At 39.4% G+C, this 20684-nt stretch overlaps 1 long non-coding RNA gene across 16 annotated transcripts in view; it reads right to left on the bottom strand.

Annotated features, from left to right (window-relative positions):
- The window catches only part of LOC123023165, a 71759-nt gene that overhangs the window by 2849 nt on the left and 48226 nt on the right, over window positions 1–20684 (bottom strand). For 10 of the 16 annotated variants that reach the window (XR_006414663.1, XR_006414657.1, XR_006414654.1 and 7 more), the window contains 3 exons: window positions 14653–14814; window positions 7835–11942; window positions 6643–6868 (listed from right to left, as the gene is read on the bottom strand). This is a non-coding gene — a long non-coding RNA (uncharacterized LOC123023165). The other 6 variants (XR_006414658.1, XR_006414653.1, XR_006414666.1 and 3 more) reach the window with 6 other exon arrangements.

The following is a 20684-nucleotide window of genomic DNA, read 5'->3' as shown; positions in this document are numbered from 1 at the left end:
TGTGATGTATAAACACTTCTCATTGCCCAACCAGTATTCAGTGACGGACCTTTACTTCAACACTCCAGGTTTGTTAGAATAAGAAAGCTTTTTCCCAACCCTGATTTATTCTATTAATCTTTATTCTATTTTACTTTATTTTACATATACTTTTTTCTTCTTCCATTTTGTTTAGGTTAAATAATAATGACAATGATAATAACGAGAAAGCTTTTTCCCAACCCTGATTAAAAAACAGCCTCTATGCTTGCAGTTTTGCATTTTAAACTCATTTCACTCATGGCAGCATTATGGGTGAATGAAACAGAGTTTCTGTGTCTACTTCCCGATCACCTGCCATTCTCTGGCTGCTGGGTCCCAGGTGTTGGCCTGAGGGCCCCAACCACAGCTGCCCCGCTAGCTGAAACAGTGTTGGTTTTGAAAACCCAGTTCTCAGCTGAACTGGCGCAGAGAAGTGGAATGCATCAGTACCTGCTAAAAGACTGTCTTCTTGTGGAAGGCATAAGCCAATGCCAAATCAAACTTTTCAGCATTTTGAAATGGTATAAGCTGCATTTTTTGCACTAGAAACATTATTAAGGGTGGACTATGAAATCAAATCCCAAATGTCCATTGATATTGTTAGGTGTTTTCCTGAGCAGCTTCTCAAAATAGGGCGAGGAGCTGCTTTCCTGCTGAAATGCTGATAAATGAAGTTTCAGGTTTTTAAAAAGGCTGATAAGGGTGCAGTCTGGATGGCCATACATGTCCTCTGTAGGATCTGGGCTGATGTACCTGGCCTGGACCAGCTGAAAGATCACTCAGAAAATGTTGCTTGTGGCAGAAGAGTGGCTGAAGGAGGTACTGCATTGGAGGGTGAGGAAAGATATTTGATATTCATATCACACACACACACACTCATATAGAGATCAATCTAGCCGGGATAAAAATGTTTCAGATAAACAAACAAACAAAAAACAAATAAATAAAATGAGTGTTAAGCAGCACAAACCTTTTACATACAGTTCTTATGTAGCTGCAGCTGCCCTGCCTTTAGTGGCAGCAGTTTCTTGGTTTGCCTGCGGGACTGCCAGATCACATTTTGAGACAAAGTTAATGGCAGAAGTGGGCTAGGACACGGCCCACCCAAATACCCAGGCAGGTGAGCAAGCCAGAATTGCATCCTGTCAAGGGCCAGGGAGACCATGTGGTTCTCCCTGCCCGCTTATCTGAGTTTCTCATTCTGTTTAACCTGAATCTGCTAGGCCTGCATTACAAAACACATCTACCCTGCACCTGAGGAGGAGTTGTGCCACTCGGACCTAAGGGAAACATTGCCAGTGCAGCGTGGCAAAGTGCCAAGCTGCACCTAGCACTTCATCTGTTCTGCTCAGACGGAACACCACCCGGAGCAGGCAAGCCCTTGTGGTCATCCTTTTACATTTTATTTTTCTACAGTCTCCTGCATAGGGTCCCACTACTTAGCGCATGCTACACTGCAGTGTGATTACAACACAAGACAATGGAGGAGCTGAGCATAGTGGGCCAGCCCATGTGCACGCATGTTTGCGCTACAGTTTGAATGACTGAAACCAGAAATGAAAGTTGACAGCAGAGGAAAACCAAAACAGAGAAACAAAACATCAAACAGGAGTGCCTTCATCTCCAATGCTTCACTCTTTTCTTTCTTGTAGTCACAGTGCATGGATGGATCTTCCCCTCACTCTTAAGGAACTTCAGTGCTTATTGCCTTTTTTTTTTGCATCTCAGGATAACCAGGTTTGGGTATGTTTAGCAGACCAGCAGATTCCCATGTGCAGATGAGTAGCATATGCTACAGAAAATGAAGATAGCAGCTGGTTGCTAAAGTACATAGTCATACTTTGTACATAGTCAAACTACATAGACATACTTTGGAAAGTTGTAATGTTAAGGACACATTGGCTTCCCATTTAATGCGATCAGATACTCTATAAGGATCAATGGAATGGAGGCAAAAATGGTGTCTGGAATGCTGAATCGCATCACACTGTGCCATCAGTAAAGTGTCATTTGAAAAGAACACTGATACAACCACACAGATCATCATGTCAATGCTGGAGAATTTTTGGTAGTGTTTATTCCTTGTAAAGTTCTGTTTCAATCACACAAGGGATAAAATAAAGATGTGATGACCTTCAATGGTTTTTGCAGTTTAGGACCAGAATATCCAGAGATTGTCTTTTCCTATACATGCTTTTCCTGAATCATCTTTGAATCATCTTTGGTGCCACCACCCAACTGTTCCAGCAGCTGGATTTCTTTTTGGCTTCCTTCAATGGCGATCACAGCTCAACTCCACTCCTGTGACCTTTCATTAGCTGTGAAACTCACCCTTTTAAAGAAAATATTTGTTGACAACTGTTTCATGGAAATCATTTTAACTGTCATTGGATTTTTATCATTATATGGTAAGGGATAGTTCAAATTGGTTGCATTATGGTTTTACCTTTGTGGCTACCACCCTGAGCTTTTCAGGGGAAGGTGGGAAATAAATATTCTCAACAAACAAGGGGATGGGCTGAAGAGAACCAGTCATGCTTGAGTTCTGGACAGACACTTTGAAATTCTCCCAGTTTAAACTAAAATCTGGCTCACTATATATAGATGATGATGATGTCTGCTTCAGTAGGTGAGCAGTTGTGTAAATCATAAGATGAAATGTCAGAAGACATCTTAAATTAGGCACACTGTTAAAGTGTTTGAGAGCAACCTTTTCCCACTTTATTTTGCAAAAGAGTGGCCGGAGGTGCCGTAATCCAAATCTGTGGTGATTTGGATTCTCCCCACACCATTTCTGCATAGAAGCGGCCTCCCAAGACTTCTATTTGTTCTGGAAGGTGCTATTTCCTACAGAAAGTATGTTTTGTGGAGGTGGCAAATAGAAGGTGGGTGTGAGAGACATGTGGAAGAAAAAACTGAACTGGGAGACAGGGTTAAATCCTTCCTTTCCTGGTGGCAGCATCCTGATTTGAATCATCTTCCAGATCCTTTTTGCAAGGAAACAAATGTGCAAAACCCTTGCTTAATGTAATAAGTAGTTTGGCCTTCAAATACAGGAGCCTAAACTATTAGGCACTATAGAAATGAAAGAAATAGTAATAAAATAGAATCATCTGAGTCCGTGGGATGTAAAGGTGATCTTATACCTTTAAACATTGTAAGTAATAAATCATCTTTCAGTCCCTGTATTTCCCTTGTGATGAAAGAGGGTACATAAAACACACACACACAAAGTAAAATCCCACGTGCACTCAAAGTATGTCAAGATTCATTGCTTTAACTGTAAAAGGACCCACGTTAAGAAAAATACTGTGGCATTTCATAGCATAATATGCGTAGACAATGTAGCAAGTTGTAACTTTTTCTGTGCTTTTTTTTGGAAAAAGAATCAAATTCTCATTTCATATTAATATTCAGTATTCATATTGTATGTGGACACTATGCAAACATGAATGTTCGCATTGTCACATTGTTATGACATTAAAGATCACTGTTAGAAACTTTCATAAATTATCTATGAAGCTGTAAAATGGCTTTATCACTGGCATCATACTTTTCAGAAGTGTATTAAATATTTTTGTATAGAGTGTATCAACATAAAGGAACAAAGGGAATACATAACAGCATTTGATTATGTTATATTTATGTGCATAAATTTAGTAAATGGCATGGTTTAGGATCATGTAGCGAGATTTTTCTGGGATACGCAGAAAAGATAAGATGGCTGTTGTGAGTTTCAATGAATTAATTAGGAAAGTGAGGAAAAATCAGGAGGTCAAATTCTGTGTCATCAGGTGGAGCTGTTCCTGAGGTACATACCCAGGGAACTCAGTTCAAAGCTAAAAGCAGTGACTAGAAACCTAGGACAGCCCTCTTAGCCTAAAACATATGGCGGGAAGTCAACACAGTACATGTCACCGTTCCAAACTAAGGCCTGTGAGCAAATTTTCAGGTCTGTACCATGGTGGTATATTTACTCATAATCCTGCTTGGTTTCTCCTGCTTTTTTAAAGATTGTACTCAAAGTATGTATCAAACATGCATTTTAATGTGTGTCTTCTCTCAAAGTACATAGATAAGTAAGGGCTGGACAGAATGGAAAAGATCCATTTCAAAATGGACTGTTTTGTTCTGATGGTTGTTTGTTTGTTTTGGGAAAGAAAAGAATTGAAATTGTCACTATTTTATTTTTTCCAGAAAGTCCTATCCTAAGGTGTTTTTTTTCCATTTAGGAACATTCAAAATGGCTGCTACAATAAAAAAATGGCTGTGTCGTTTGCCATTCACTCCTAATGTCAGGTTTCTAGATGGGAGTATATATATAAACTCCAAAGATGCTTTAGTCAAAAGGTGATCCAACAGTTTACAATTCTTGGGGGGGGGGGCAAGGACAATCAAAGCTTAACAGTAGAATTCCATGCATATTTCACCAGAAGAAGTCTGTATTAAGAAATCTGTATTAAGTCTCAAATAACTTCATTGGAAAATTAGGGGAACAAAGTTGGGAGGTAACCCATTGCATGAAACAAGTCCTCCTTGAATTACTGGGTCAGGCTAATATATATATTTGGTCAAACATGTTCAGGCCTCCAAGAACTGTGTCAGAATGTTTACTAATATGTGGTACCTTAAGATGATACCCTAAGATGCCACAAGTTAGCTTAAGAGATGTCGCTTCGGTTACTTTGGCAGTATCCGAGAAGGTCATGCTGGAAGCAGGGGCTACTGCCAATTCCATCGTGTGATGGGGATCTGGCACCTCCTCTAAAAACAAGAAACAAGTGGAAAGGCCTTCTACTGACCTGTTCCAATCCAGAAATGGACATTCTTGCAGCCTCCTAAATTAATCACAAATGTTCTTTGGACAAGCAGTCATTGCCACCCTTAGAACAGAATCAGTTGTGGCCCTACTGCCTTGGCACTCAGGTGTTGCCCTTTGTATAGAACTTCACAAATACCGGCTTCATCGAGCAGATTTGCCACCTATCTTTTTCTGAATTACAACAATCCCGCTGAATTTCTGCTTTTGGTGCAACTAGGTTATTGTCTCACTCTCGAGCAGAAGGACTCACTCTTGGAGAAGACTTACCATTGCGTTCTGCAAGTGTGTTTGGCCATGATCTTCACACAGATATAAATAGGATGAATGCCTTTCAGGATTGCCCTATATGTCTCAGACTTTGTCATAAAATCCCCATTCTAACAGGAAATTTTATGGAACCAAGAAGAAAAGATACCAAACGGTGTATGCAGTAAGCCAGCAGCAGTCCAAGGCATGGCTTCTGGGTTACCATTGCTATTCACTGCCCAGTTCATTTATACAGTAGTGCTGCTACAAACACAGGGAAAAATTCAACAGTGTAAACCTGGGGAATACAGATCTGTCAGTTTCCATTCTGCTTATTAGAAAATTTGCAACTTTTGGTAAGTGCTGACTAAATGAAATTCTTGTCCGTCTATACCTGACCAAATACAATCGGTACAACTATACTGGGATAATGAAGAGGACCACGGTATAAGGAAATAGAAAGAGATGAAAGGAAAGAGATGCAGCAACCTTTGCCAATGTGCAGGAATTCCAATCCATCCTTTATGAGTGAAACATTCAGGGCAGAGGAAGGTACGTTTGTGCTTTATCTCCCATTTGTTTTTTTTAAAACCTCAAGTACTTTCTGTCTCATTGCTGAGGCAATGTTGACAAGTTGAACCCAACAACATTTTAACCACTCCCTAGCATAAACCCACACTTAGGTGTGAAGTGGGAATGATTTGGCAAATTTGCAAAAGATGACAAACTAAATCATGCCACTGAGCAATCACATCTTATGGGTTCTATTTCTTTTGTAGCATCCACCAGGAGCTTGTAGCAGAATTAACTTTTTTTTAAAGTAAGTTTTATTGTTATTTTTCTGCTAACTAACGAAAAGAAACTAAAAATCATCAATCATCAAAAGTATCAGACCTACTGGGTCGGCCCCCTGTACTTTTTTTTTTAATAGTAATCCATAAACATATTTAAGTCTATGCATAGTCCCGTTTCTCTAGCCAATAATAAAAGGAATTCCAAGTTCGATAGAAGTCTGTATCCTCTTTCTCCTTCAGAGACAAAGTCAATCTGTCCATTTCGGCACAGTCCAAGATCTTTTTTAAAATCAGTTCGTTGGTAGGTGGTTTTTCACTCTTCCAGTGTTGGACAAATGCAATCCTAGCCATTACATGTAAAATCAAATATATTGCTTGATTACCAACATCCTCAGGTACAATGCCTAATAAGAAAACTTCAGGTTTAATTATTAGAGGTTTTTGTAACATTCCCTCAAGCCATTTATGTATTTAACCCAGTATTTTTTAGCCTTGTCACAAGTCCACCACGTGATAAAAAGTACCCGGTTTATGCTTGCATTTCCAACATCCATTTGACATTTTTGGAAACATCTTAGCTAATCTGTCTGGTGATAGATGCCATCTATAAAACATTTTATACAGATTTTATTTATATGAGGTTGCTAATGTTACTTTAATATTTCTTTCCCACAGCTCTTGCCATTTCTGTAGCTCAATATTGTATCCAAAATTATGTGCCCATGTTATCATAGTTTCCTTAACTTGTTCATCTTCCATTCTCCTATCCAAAAGGAAATTATACAATCTTTTCATCATTTTCTCATCTGATTTTAAGATCACTTGGTCAAATGTTGTTAAGTCCTTATAAAAACCCCACATTTTATCATCTTTAACATATCTCGATGTGTTTGTTGGGTCCTCAGGAAATCCTGAGCTGTGGGAGAATGGCTGGCTTGAATTCATCCAGAAGATTTGAATCCAGGTCTTTGTAGTCTGTCTTAAACTAAAGGAAAAATAATGTAGCCATGTAAGATGAAAGAAATAGTCTCTCTCTGATGGAGTAATTATCTTAATTTAGCAAAATATTTCAGAATGTTTATCCATTTGTCAAGGAACTAATCCTTGATAGAATATTCGATCAAGATCCTACCAAGAGGTTTTCTTGGGAACCTTCTACAGCAATGAATGGAAGCTTGAGCAAGAATGGCATGAGTGCTACCAAGACCTTGCTGTGAAATATACAGACCTGAAACTAATTTGGACTCGTGGATCTGATCTGTGAATTTCCTTCATTGCTTCTCATCACCACAGTAGTCAGTTATGTCAGCGAAGCTATTAGTTTTGGGGAGTTGAAAACAGCGAATTTTCTTGGTAAAGCTCACACTTTGTTTAAGTGAAATGGCATGCTTTTATGATGTTTAGCTTACTTTGAAATTAATGTTGACTGAAGTTTTGTGTTCACAGCTGGGAAAAAGCGACACAAATAATATGAGCTATAAAGCTACAGCTGCCCTGCAACTGTACACCAGGGTCCCCTAACTGATATTATACAGAGAGCTAAAACTTTAACGCAAACGTATTGCATTTCATACCTTAGATAGGTTGGTTTACAGTTTTTTTTTAAAGAATACTTGCTGCAGTGAGATTTTTAAATATATTTCCTTACATCTTGCCTCCCCCTGCTGGTTGTGCAAGAAGGAATCTTTCCAGCAGAATCAAAACACTCACGTTATAGATGTCTCTGTCTCACGTAGTTAAGCAGCCTTACCCAACACAGCAGCATCCAGAGTACAAATCCTAAATAATAGGTTTGGGCTGATGAGCACCGTAGTCCAAAACATCTGGTAGGCACCATGTTGGGGGAAGCTTACCTAGTACTAAGGGCAGGCTCAGTTCCTGCTGGGCCTTAAAGTTGTTCTCCCTTATGCCTTAAGGTTAGTCTACGGCAATGCTGCACAACTTTACCCACCAATGCAGAACATGGTCCCTTGGTATGTATATCACGTCAGCAAGAGTTCAGTACTGTTCATCCTCTCTCCCTTTGTCGTTCCCTTCAAGGAAATAAAATAACAAGAAAAGAGGTGTTATGAAGTTCCAGGTACACCATCATTTATGCCTTGTGGTCAGCATTCAGTTCGGTTCTTGACGAGCTGCGCAGGCATTCTCTAGGGGCAAAGAAACAAAAGAACTGGACTCTTTTGCAGGAAAAAGCTCCTGTGATAAGTAGATAATCAAGGCTAAGGACCTTGAGAAGAGCTATTAAGTTGGAACTGTCAGGATGTTGAGCTGGATTCTAATGTGAAGTTCTTTGTGTTTGAATTCTGCATCAAATTGTTCCTTTTTATTTATTCTGTGCAACGTGTATGTCTGCTTGTGCATTTTTTAAAAAATTGACAGTTTGTATGCATTTCTAAGAATTTAATATTTTTCTGTATATATGTTCATATATGCTCATTTCTGCATGGACGTTTGAACAACATGCATTTTTCGTGTGCACTGTTTCAATGCATGCAGTTTTTATGACTTGGGGTTGGGGCAAATGCATTGAGAACATTGGAAATTCATGGACTTCTTCAAGAATGGTATTCTGGTCCACATTTAGGTTTAGGTAGTGCCAATCTGGTAAGTTCACACTGGGAAGTGAACCAAATGGATTTCTCCCTGAGCCCTAGTAAGTTCAGGGTGGGAGTGCTCAGGGCCGCACCCAATAAGAAAGAAAGCATTGTTTAAAGCTATGGGTGACCAGTCCCATTTCATATCTGTGTACATTAAGTTTGTTTAAAATGTGTAAGTTATCTTCAGGAAATTCTCTCAAGGAAGCATTCAAAGATTTAAAACACCAGATACAATAAAATAAGAGTGGAATAATGATAAAAAAATATTGCAATCAAAATCAAGTGACTCAGTTATACATCAGGGGAATCAGTAAGTCTTTGGGGCTGCAATGCTGAAGCGGGCATCTACTGGAACCTAGTTCCACAGACTGGAAGAGGGTGTCCCTCATGGAAAGGCCCCACACCTCATATCCACCAGCACAACAGCTGTGGCAGAAGCAGAAGTTCTAATATTGAGCTCATAGCTGAGCAGCTTGAAGGCAGTCCCTGTTTAAGAATGTAAAGACCAGTACCAGCACTTAAATTGGGCCTTGAACATGCTGGCAGCTGGTGCTGCTGGTACAATATTGGCATCACACAATACGTGATTCTTCTCCTACTCCACAGTGATTGAGCACTTGGGGACACCTCCTATGTGTGGACGACAATCAGAGTTTATGCTACTTTTGGAAGTGACTAATGGCCAGAATCAGCACAATGCATCTGTTTCTGATGATGACCCATTATGACATCATAAGAGTACAGTTTGATAATATGTGGAGACTATGTGCAAATATATTCAAAAACAATTACTTTAGCATTGCTAGAAAACCTCACATCTTCAATGCCATTGTGGAAATATCTACTAAACATTTGATTTTAATTTGGGTAAATACATTGCCACAAGTTCTGGAATAGTGAAGCAAGTGCTTCCAGACTGACTTATTTTAAAGAACTAGCAGTGGATTTATGGAAAAAAATAGTAGAAAGATAAAGAGGATCTATTCCTTCTGTTTGGCTTCTCTTTTTCTGTCTCCCCTTCCTCTTCCCTTCCCTTCCCTTCCCTGATTGTATTACATATATTCAAGTGGATAAAAGCACCCAAAGTGCCCCCCCAGTCCACACAGATCGAAGATTGGCAGTTTCTCTAGACTGGAGGGGAAAGTATCTGGTATAAGAAACAGACAGGATAATTCTTGGGAGAAATATGGAAGATAATGCCTGAAACAGATAAAAAACAAGAACTGTACCTGCACAATTCTTGTTTTTTATGGGAAATGGGAAGGAACATGTAGACAACATTGCCAATAGTACACGTCTGCCCAGGATGAGACCATATTTCAAATTAATGTTTTATTTTGAAATGGGCTTCCCACCGTGTCTCCCATGAATAGGCTAGTAATAGAGATTGAGAAACTCATCTATTTGCCCACTAACTCAGAAAATAGCTCAGTTAATTCCAAGTCAGTTATGATCCAAATCACACCCACTGTTCCCCTAGCTATGTCACATGGGATGCCCAGGCAGTTTCCTATGACTTTTCTCCTCCACCTCCCTCAAGCCTTCTTCTTCCTTCTCATCTCCATAATCTTCTTGCTTTTCACACACAAAGCTCTTCTCTCTAAAGCTTTCCCCACCTGACTGCTGGATCTTGTGGTCATGGTGGCAGCAGGAGCTCACGTTCCTTGTACTCCTATTCAGGCTGATGTCAGAACCCCTTAGTAAAATTACATTTCCCAAGGCTACCTCAACTAGGCACACGGGAAACATCCTTGGAGGAAGTTTCCTGTGGCCTTCTGCTGCCTCCACGGCCACTAAAGCCATCAAGCAAGTAAGTGTGGGAGAGAGAAATAGCAGAAAGGGGTGGGGGGTTCTGACTGCAAGTCTGAGGAATCCATATAACTCAGAGGACTGCAGAATTTGCAGTTTGGATTTGTAGAAATCCAAAGTCATTTGAATCCCCTGAGGATTACTCGCCCATCCCTGCTGGCATCTGTGAAAATCTTTGCATAAAGCAAACATATATGAACCCCAGGATGTATAATTTTCTACAAGGTACCAACCTGGGTGGCAATTTACATTAAATTGCTATGTTTCAGTTAAATGGCACCTTAGCTACGAAAAAACTCTTTGAATACATGTTTCTTTAATTATTATTTAATTTTGTGGTTATGACTGGCTTTCAGTTAAAGAGGGTACTACTGACAAATTCAATTAAATGAAAATAGAGGACTTAATGGTCCATGCTAATGATTCATTTCATACATAATGTTTTATCATTTTTTCCATGAAAATCTGTAATGAGTGCTTAGCATGTATTAATAAATCCTTATATTAAAACCACATTAGTAATTTAGTAGTAATATTTGTTTACAAATGGTTTACAAAAATATGTTTTTGTAAGAATGTATCTAATAAATAAATCAAAAGTATAGATTTCATATAGGAAGGAAAAGAGGAGAAGCATCTGATAGATCTAGTGTCTTAGGTGAAAAGGCTTCTACCTTCTATGATATCGTGTTCTATTCTGTTCCAGATATTACAACAACTTTTGGGAGTCAGAGAGAGGATTGTGGGAAATGGCAAAACCTGGAGACACTAAATTGCATAATTAGAAGCACATTCTGCTAAGGAAAAAAACACACCAAGGTCCATTCTAATGCTGTCATTGCATAAGGTACTATTTAAAAGGTGGTGGGAAGAGAAAACCTCCATGGACAAATGTGAATATAAAAAGAATGAAACATGATTTCAGTGAAGGAAACACGAGATACATCAGGCTTCCATCAATTAAAAATCAATCAAGTGTGGGGAGACATATATTAGCAAAATGTCACTTCCTGTGTTTTTACTTGTAATCCTCTTATGTATGTGATTTTAAAACAATGCCTTAAAATGTATATTTGGAACGTACATTTTGATATATTTGAACTGTCAAGCTCTGCTTGACAGCTGGGTGTGAAATCAGGTGGATGGTTAAGTTATGAGCCACACGTTAGACTGAGATGTGTGGAGCAGGCCGTTTTCAACAGGATTTTAAGAAAACTGAATTCTGCAAGCGACCCTACCCTGAATATACAACAGTTTGGTTTGCTTTCCTGGATCAGGCCCCCAAACAAATTGTCTCTTTTTCTTAGAATCCCAGAAGGCTCAAAAGAATTTTAGGAATAACTCTAGGTTATCAGTTGAGAGACACAGAAAAACTGTCCCTTGTGTCAGGGACTGGTTAGGAATAGAGATAAATAACTCAATAAGTTTTCCTTTCTCTCATGTTCAGGTTTTTCTTTTAAAGAAACTTCAAGTTTTACTTTATTCCACAATTGCTGTTTTTCTTCTCAGGCTGCTTCCATTTTGCCTATGATGTTTTTGTAAATGTTGGCAAGTTCTTATCCAAAAAGGATCTGAGTGAAATTCCCCATCACGTGTACTCGTCAACTCAGTAGCCCTTCCTGTGGAGCCATTCTGCTTGCTGCCGTTCACCTGCTAAGGAGAAAGAGCCTTTCAGAAAGAAAGAGGTGGCAACTGTAATTCAGGATTAACATGGTTGTATACACAGGAATTCAAACTCAGAGTTGTGAAAGCTGTTCTATGCTGTCAAAGGCCTCTGCCTGGGTAGGTGAATCTGTTATTCACTTTCTATGATTGTGGATACTTTCCCTGCATTTTATTAAAATGCACATTTGGTTAAGGTCTGATTGAAAACACACAAAGTGAATAGAAATTCTAATCTCCCCTGTTCCTAATTGGTCCAGGGAGGTGTATGTTCAGATTGTTCTCCTCACCATAAAGCCAAAGTCTCACCCTTACTCACCTCACAGCTGTGGTATATACTCCATCTGAGCTCCTTGGAGGAAGTCTCAGATACAAGTCTAATATAGTTCTCCAGAAGCTGGCAAAACTTCATCTGTTTGGCAAAGCGAGAGGAAGAAGAAAAATACCAGGGCATGGATCCAAAGAATGGGGATGTGTGCACACATTTCTGTCTCACACACACATAGCTGGAGCTTTGCATTAATCTTTCTCTGTAGCACTTCCCACTGCTGAACAGGAAGGCTGCTTTTTAAACTGAACAGTAGCATGTCTGTTTGGCAGTAGGAATTGCTGCTACAGGGAAGACTGAAAGTCAAATTCCAGCTGTGCATAAGGGAAAGAAGCATGTCGACATATCTATTCATCAGATCCTGCCCAAGGCAAAATACATAAGGTACTTATTCCCTGTAGTATGTAAACTTAGTGTATTCATTTTAATTTAGAGAATACCTTACTTTATTTCAATATGAATTTACTGCGTTAAGAAGCTGTATCAGTTTGGAGAATAAGTCAGAGTGCATTGTCAGTACAAACTTTAAAAAGAGGCCTGGATTTTCTGTTCACAAATGCAAAAGCTGTGGGATTAGAGCACCTGAACTATAAGGTCCAGTGCATTCAGTGAATAAACCTCTACACACACAAACACAGGAAAGAATAAATGTGCCTATCTCAACATGTGCCAAGAGTGAATAGCAGAGGACAGAACTTCTTTCAGCCTGAAGGGCAAGTTCATCTAGGGAGCCTTGGACTGACCCCAATTGGATCTTTTTATGTTTTTATGGGGAACCTTGGGAGGCTGCACTAGAAACCCAGAAGCATTACAGGTCCCCCAAGCCCCCAAGCCAGCACTCCAGGTATGTTGGATAAAAGACTCATAGGGCTGCCTCTATGAAGTGCTTATTGGGTAAAAGATTCATAGAGAGTTCTTCATACACATTCCATCTGCACCAGATATTACATCCTATGTAAAGTGGAGGAGGAGGTCCTGTGCAAGCCCACATTCAGGTATGAATGCAAAAGCACTGTAGCCCTACAGTAGAATGAAGTGGGAGTGAACAGGCAGAAGGAGGAGTTAAAATGGACTATGCCACTTCATTCTGGAAGTGCAGCATCAATTGGATTTTGTTTTTCTGTAATGCAAAACTAATCCTTGTTAATTTTTTTTATTAATTTAAAAATGTAGATAACAATTGAAAGAAAAACATACAGTAAAATTTTAAAAATACATAAATATGCAATTAAAATGAACCATGAAAAACACTGTACATCTCGCCACTAGGACCACTGGATACATGTTAAAGTTTCTTTTAAAAATTCTTTCAAAAAGCTTTGTCCCCCTTCAAAAATTTCATTGACTCCTCTGAAGTTTCAAATCCTTTCCCCTTTTTAAACACGCAATCAAGAAATGCAACCCAAATATCATTGAAATTATTCTTTTCACTTTGATATCTCAAGCTAATTTGTCATTAATAGCCAGATTCCAAACTTCTCTATACCATTCACTCAATTGATTGTTTTACTTCACAATTCTTTGCTATAATTAATCTTCTAACTATGTATCATAAATTTTACTTACTATCTCTTTCATCCACACATTGGCTTATTTTTCCTTTTCTACTATCATATCTTCAAACTTAGTATAATGTCTACATCTGCCTTTTTTCTTTAACCGATCTTTAGTTCAACATTCTAGTTGAATCACATTAAACCAAGTTAATAAAACTTGTTCTTAAAGAAAAGAGAAAATATCCTTTAAGGACTTTAAAGAAGGGACTTTAGACTAGGGATAGGTGAGGCTTTTCATTTCAGCTCAGTTTTTATAGGAATTTACCAACATCCACACATTTCTTCATTTTTCGGATATAAAGAACTTGACACTGAAAGTATTCAGTGGGGGATACATTGCAACAGATCTCTTCATCAATCCAAGCTTTGCATTTTGAGTGCTCAGCTCTTAACAGTCTCGTTTTGTGTCCCTGGCTGGTTCTAATGCCAAGTCATGGTTGCCACTACTCTTTTCTGACATGATCCTCATGTTTCTCTGCTATTTGACAAGCCTGGTACTGGTTATCTGGCCTGTGCACATGAGGTGGAATTTCAATTCTTTCTGATAAGGGTTTACCAAAATGCACATGTTTCAACATAATTTGGAAATTTAAAAAATGGAGGGTTTTTCCCCTGTTCAAACCGAATGCAGGGGATAAGTGAAAATGGCAGGTCTGTCGAGTCCTATGTTATCCTGAAAATGGGTATATTTTGAAATGAATACAGTTTCATGTTCATAAAAACGCACAACTCCCTTCAGGGGAATGGCCTCTACTGTTCCAGACTGAAGGTGTGATACGTCCTGTGCAGGACCATGTAAACCACCCTAACCCCTTACCCAGTTCCGAACTATACTGAAATTCTCCTCCCGATGGCAGTGGCAGCAGCAACAGCAAAAGCTCAGTTGTCAGTGAGATGGGTCAAGGCAATGTCTTCATTTCCTCAGATAATGGCTCTTCTTCATCCCTTTCATCCAACCAGGGCTGTTTTTCTTCTGGGGCTGGGGAGGCAATTCAAGGGATGGGGAAGAGATTCCTTCAGTTTACATTTTGATGAAAACGTACCTATTTTCATACTTCGAGCTACTATGTGAATCAAGCTCAGTTTCCCTTCAAACTTCCCACTTTCCCGCATTTTCAGTAGACTTTTCCAAGCAAAAACTGTATACAAAAATGGATATATTAGGAGAAATGTGTACAAAGTGTTCATTGGTTACGACAAACTGAGCTTAAGCATGGAGGATTTTTCAACATTTGGGGCAAAGTGAATGTAAGACTGAAGAAATCTGAAATGGGCAGACTTGTCAATCCCTGTTTCAAAGCTTTCCAAGCATTTCAGTCTGTTGGATTGCTCTTGCAGAGTCATCTTTGGGCTTTCAGACAACTTTTTATGAGACTAGGCTGTAAACTAGCCTCTGTCTCACATCTTCCTGTTGCACGTTTCACATGTTCGTAGTGAAAAAGGGAGAGGGACAGAAAGAATCAAGTTGTCTGATGGCTCTTTGTTCTATTATCCTAAACAATTCAAGGACTTCTTAGCTTGAGGCGCTCCTTATTCTAATTATTTATTTTTACCCCAGAAATCATACTATCAGAATAACATATTCTGCTTAACACTAGCTCTATTTCCTAACTCCCCTTCCTTCATGGGAGAAAAAAACTCCCAAATAAAAGGGATTATACATTGGAATCTTGAAGACAGGACGAAAGCACCAGCAGAAACCAGGCATGGCTTTAATTTCTTAAAGCTATTCAACGCGTCCAGTGTCAAATGATAACAGAGTGCCAACAAAACTTCATGTGCATGTGCATGAGAAATGGATCTAATCTTGTGTCTTCCTCCACCCCAAGGCTTTCCTCTCTCCATTTCTACTTCAGCAGTTCTCCAGCTGAAGACGTGTGCCTTCTCTGTTACTCAAGCACTGGCTCTGCACGATGGGCTGATATGTTTTTTCATAGTTTATGCTGGCCAGTGTTGCACAATCAAGGTCCTAATTGTGAGGTTGTCTGGCACTGCTTAATGTTTCAGACACCCATATGTTTGGCTACAGTTGTATGTGCTTTGAAATCACCAGTGTTCTTACTCTCCCCCTCACTCCCTGTTAATAGAGTCAGAAGAGATTTGCATTACATTTTGATGCATGTTTTCTCACATGTAAGCCCTGCTCTGTATAATGAGGTTTAATCCCCAGAAAGTGTTTTTAGGATAGCAGCCTAGGAGAGAAATGTCAGAACAAACACCCTCCAGTATAGTAGTATTATAACTATCCTTTTTGCTGTGGGGTCCAATGCTCATGAATGACGGAGGCGCCACATGAGGTATTTGTGGGGTTCTTGTGATCCCTCATGCATTGAAATTTGTGAGCCCTTTTCACAATGTGTTGACCCTAGAGCCCCTCCTGTGTTTTCCAGCCACTCTCTCTCTCTCTCTCTCTCTAGTGTGAGGAAAGGCTGCTATTAAATCTTAAACCACAACATACAGGAACAAATGCTTCCCAAGAAGTCGCCATTCTGTTATAGTGCAGCTATTCCGCATCACCACCTTGTGGTTGGTTAATATAGTATACAGCAAGGCAGAGAAATGCAAGCACCAAGAAAAAAAGAACTCATGCAAAGGACCCGTTTTTCTTCCAGCAAAGAAAGCAAATGAAGAAGAAGAGTCCTCAGTAAAGCAGAAGGCTCATCCTCTCTTGTGCAGAAGCCCTAAGTCCTCTTGCGTGTGGTGAGGAGCTTGTCTCTGCGTAAACATGCCTGGTCTCAGGTGTGCATATTCAGACAGTCATTGGAGAAAATGCTGATAGTATCCATCTTTTGCTAATGAGCCCAGCTGAAATGCAAGCAAGTTATTAGAAATGGATGGACTAAGTACAAGTGAAATATATTCATAAAATTGCTTTTAATCAGTCAAGTCTTTGAATATATTTCTTTCTTCTCTGTTACAAAATATATGGTTTTATTTTTTTGTTTTGGTTTGCTTTTTTTAGTGCATAAACAAAGATCATAGAGCAGATTGTAAACCAGGTGAATTAGGTGTCTGTTTACATTTGTGTTCCACACATAGAATGTATCATTTGCTAAACAATTCCCCAAAGAAATATGTTGCAAACTTTTGTGTTTTGGGGAAAAAAACTCATACACACAAATAGATCTGATAACAATCTGTTGGCATTTTTAAAATTTCTTTCAGATGTTGAAGGTCATTTCATCTGCTTTTGCTCCTTAGATTCTTCTTCTTTGTTTTAGCTGTCGCTATAATTTTCATGTCACAGTCCATTTTTTTCTTTTACACTTCATTGATTTAATGCTCATCAAATATATTATTTGATGATATCATTTTAATTAACAAAAACACAATCATGGTTTATTTAGACTGATTTTAAGAATATATAAGAATAAGCATTGTAAGCTTCGTACCTTTCTGAGAGACAGATTTTTAAAATAGTTTGAAATTACATTTGCAATATAGCTAAAAATCCAGTGGAGTTTCCCGTTCTTTAGTACATGTACATATGAGATTAAGGGTGCAATTCTACCCTTGTAGAGATATCAAAAAACCCTACCACTCCTGACATGGAAGCTGTTGCATTCCCCCCCCCCCATGCACATGCATATGACTGTATATTGCAGCAGCTTCTGTACATCCAGTATGAAATTTTTTATTTGGATACATAACAAAGATTTCACCAATTCTTTTAGCAAGTTTTCTGTGAGAGAGCAAAGTATTTAAGTTAAAGGTGTGATCCTATGCATATTTGGAAGAAAAGAGTCCTAAGATCTCCCATACTGGCTGGGAAACACTGAGAGTTGTAGGACTTTTTCCTGGCTAAGCATGCCTAGGATTATGCCCTGAATTGGCTTACTGAATTCCTGTGGCAAGATCCACCTTTTGTTTCAGAATTCTAACATGTGACCCATGCAAATTATGAGCCCTCCACAGGCATTCACATCTGTAACCAAGGAGGGCGCATGGAAATGTCCACTGTGGCCCTACATCCTTCATCCCCGACCCGCCTGCATGGCACTATCAGGGCTCCCCCCGTGCCCACCCCTGCAGAGAACTGCATCTGCATCCAGCTTTTAAGTTCAGCCACATTCAGCCACATTTCAGACTTTCCCCATCAAAGTCTGGGGAAAAGACTCCTGCACAAATGCAGATGCTAAATACTGGCACTGGAGTGTTTTCTGCACACAGAGGGAAGAATGCTCGAGGTATCTCCCTCCCTGTTGGAAGAGCAGCCTCATATCAAACCACTGTAGAAACAGGAAGAACTTCTGAAAGCAATTTGCAGCACAAGCTGGTGTGAGTGCGAGTGTGTGTGTGTGAGCGCTATTCAATGGGGATGCAAAATCCAAAGAAGTTCACTAGATCCAAGCCAAGCAGCATTTAGCCTATACCAGCACAGGATCAACATGTGTGTTGGCAGCTGCAGGAAAGCCTTCAGATATGGGACTACAAGCCCCATCTTCCTTTACCTTTGGTCATGCTGGCCGTGACATATGCGAACTGGAGAACAGCTACACTCAGGGGAACACAGATTTTCCATCACTGCCTTAGAGAGCCTTGCTTTTGCACCACACAGAATTCCCATGACCACCCCATTGCTTGAATGTTAGTGCTCTCGCAAGCCAAAGTGCTCCTTGCGAACATTGGAGACCAGATATCCAATTGGTAAATCGTGGCATAAATGGTGTCATCTCAGACAAGACCGTATTCTCGCTGGATAATACAGATGAGAGCATTAGCTTTCTAACATAATTTCATTTCTCTTTTGCCAATGCAAGCTTTTCATAAAAGGAACCAAGTCCCAGCAGTCAGGGCCAGTATTAGCAAAGCAAATTCCAGTAGAGTAGTCCTGCTATTCTTTTGCAGAAGAAACAACAAAGAGCCTTGTGACACCTTAAAGAATAACACAATTATTCTGACATAAGCTTTTGTGGACTATGATCCACTTTATGAGACACATTTCATATCGATATAAAGGAAACATTCAGAGCTTCTGTACATGAGCCATTTATTACTCGGGGTTGCTTTTGGGTTCTGTAGATGAAGACATGACCCTCCAATTTAACTTTTGCTGTAAAATAGCACTTTTGGCTTTATTTTTTTTTCTTTTTTAAGAGCAGGTAAAATGAGGCATTATTTGTGAAAATGAAAGGAAAGCTTTTTCCACATATATTTGTGCTATTATGATTTCCTACACTGCCACCTAGAAGTTGCAGAAATTTGGGGAAGGCCTTATATAGTGCTGCAAGCTCATTTCTGTGATAAAAGTGAAGGCAGATAAAGTGGATTAACCAGTTCAAAAAGTAATGTTCTCAGTAGTCCTACGGGAAACCTAATTTCTCTTAGAATTTTATTATTATTCAGTGCTTTTTTTGTAAAAAATCAGTGCCGGAACTCACGTCTTGGGGTCACACTTTTACACAATGGTTGCCGCCAGCAGTAAGCACTCAGCATGCGACCACACTACCACAATCACAATCAGTGCCGACAATCAGCGCCTACACACAAGCAGCCCGCAGGCACTATGTTAATGATTTCTGCCGTGACCTGCTACACCCAACAGGGCGATTCACAATCACTTGGACAAATCTGTCAAAAAAGGTGCCGGAACACTGTTCTGGTGCGTTCTATGACAAAAAAAGCCCTGATAATAATAATAATTCCTTGATTCAATTTTTATGCATGATCCACACTGTAGGAATAAAATAAGCAGAACCACAGAGGTACAATTCAGGGATGCTTAGCACATTTTTTCTGCGGAAGAACCTATGCTTAAAAATATGTCCAGATTTTGATTTTTTTAAATCTAGACTATTTCATATTAAAACCGTTTTGGTAATACCATATTCCTGACTATCTAAACCTGGCAATATTTTTTTAATCTGCTGCAGGGGTTCTCCAGCAGGGTTAGCTCCTAGATTGCAGAGTGCTGTGGTCCCTTGCTTTTATTTTGCTTTGTTGATGCTGTGTTGATTTAAGTGTTGGCGGCATTGTTGCACTGCCTTGAGAGCCCTGGTGGGCTAAGGTAAACAAACAAACAAACAAACAAACATGACTCATTGTGGTACAAGATCTCAATTTACTTAACTCAGAAAAGTCTTGTGTCTGTCTTTTATACAACCTGGCGGAGCCCCTTCCTTTAAAAGTCATACCACACTGGCATATGGGCATCTGCCCATATCCTCTATAAACAATAAGCTGCCCACATAGAAAACAGCAACGGCAGCAGCAACAAACACCCTATGCATTAAAAATACATTGCAGGCATCACGACTTGCAAAAGGTGCCTAGATATTTGCATTATTACATATGAAAACAACTGAATGACATTTCACTGGATTGTTTTGGCCAAAAGAAATATACCGGTGTTGCTATAGGATGTGAACTGGCAGTAGACGCATGTAACACTCACTTAAACAGCCAATTAATCATAATGATTAATTGTACCCAAAAGAGGAAAAGAATACCTGAGTAAACCAAACTTGCATGGTCACAGCATAAAGGTCTATGGTGAGTTTGTGTATGTGTGATAAGGATCACTTAAGGCAGGTTGTAAAGCTTGAGAAAAGTGCTAGCTAGTTACCCAGCAAAAACGCTTGTGGAAACTATTGACCTTTGGATTCCTGTGCTAAAGGATGTATAAACACTGCAATGTTTTCTGGCAGGTTTTCCCTGATAACCTGCTGGAAGAGGCACAGAATATCCTGAAACCATTTTATATGCACAATTTAACAATTATGTGGTCAGGGTAGGGATGATTCTGTTAAGCTGCTGGGCTGTAGCCACAGATGCCTCGAGTCTTTACACATTGACAAAAGAAATATAAATCCTTACCCTGTGTTATGTATATCAAGACTAACTCAGCCC

The sequence above is a fragment of the Varanus komodoensis genome, unplaced genomic scaffold, assembly GCF_004798865.1.
Source record: "Varanus komodoensis strain SLA01 unplaced genomic scaffold, ASM479886v1 scaffold2, whole genome shotgun sequence".
In the NCBI taxonomy this organism is placed as follows: Eukaryota; Metazoa; Chordata; class Lepidosauria; order Squamata; family Varanidae; genus Varanus; species Varanus komodoensis.
The sequence above is the reverse complement of the archived record's forward strand: the minus strand, read 5'-3'. Positions and strand labels throughout refer to the sequence as shown.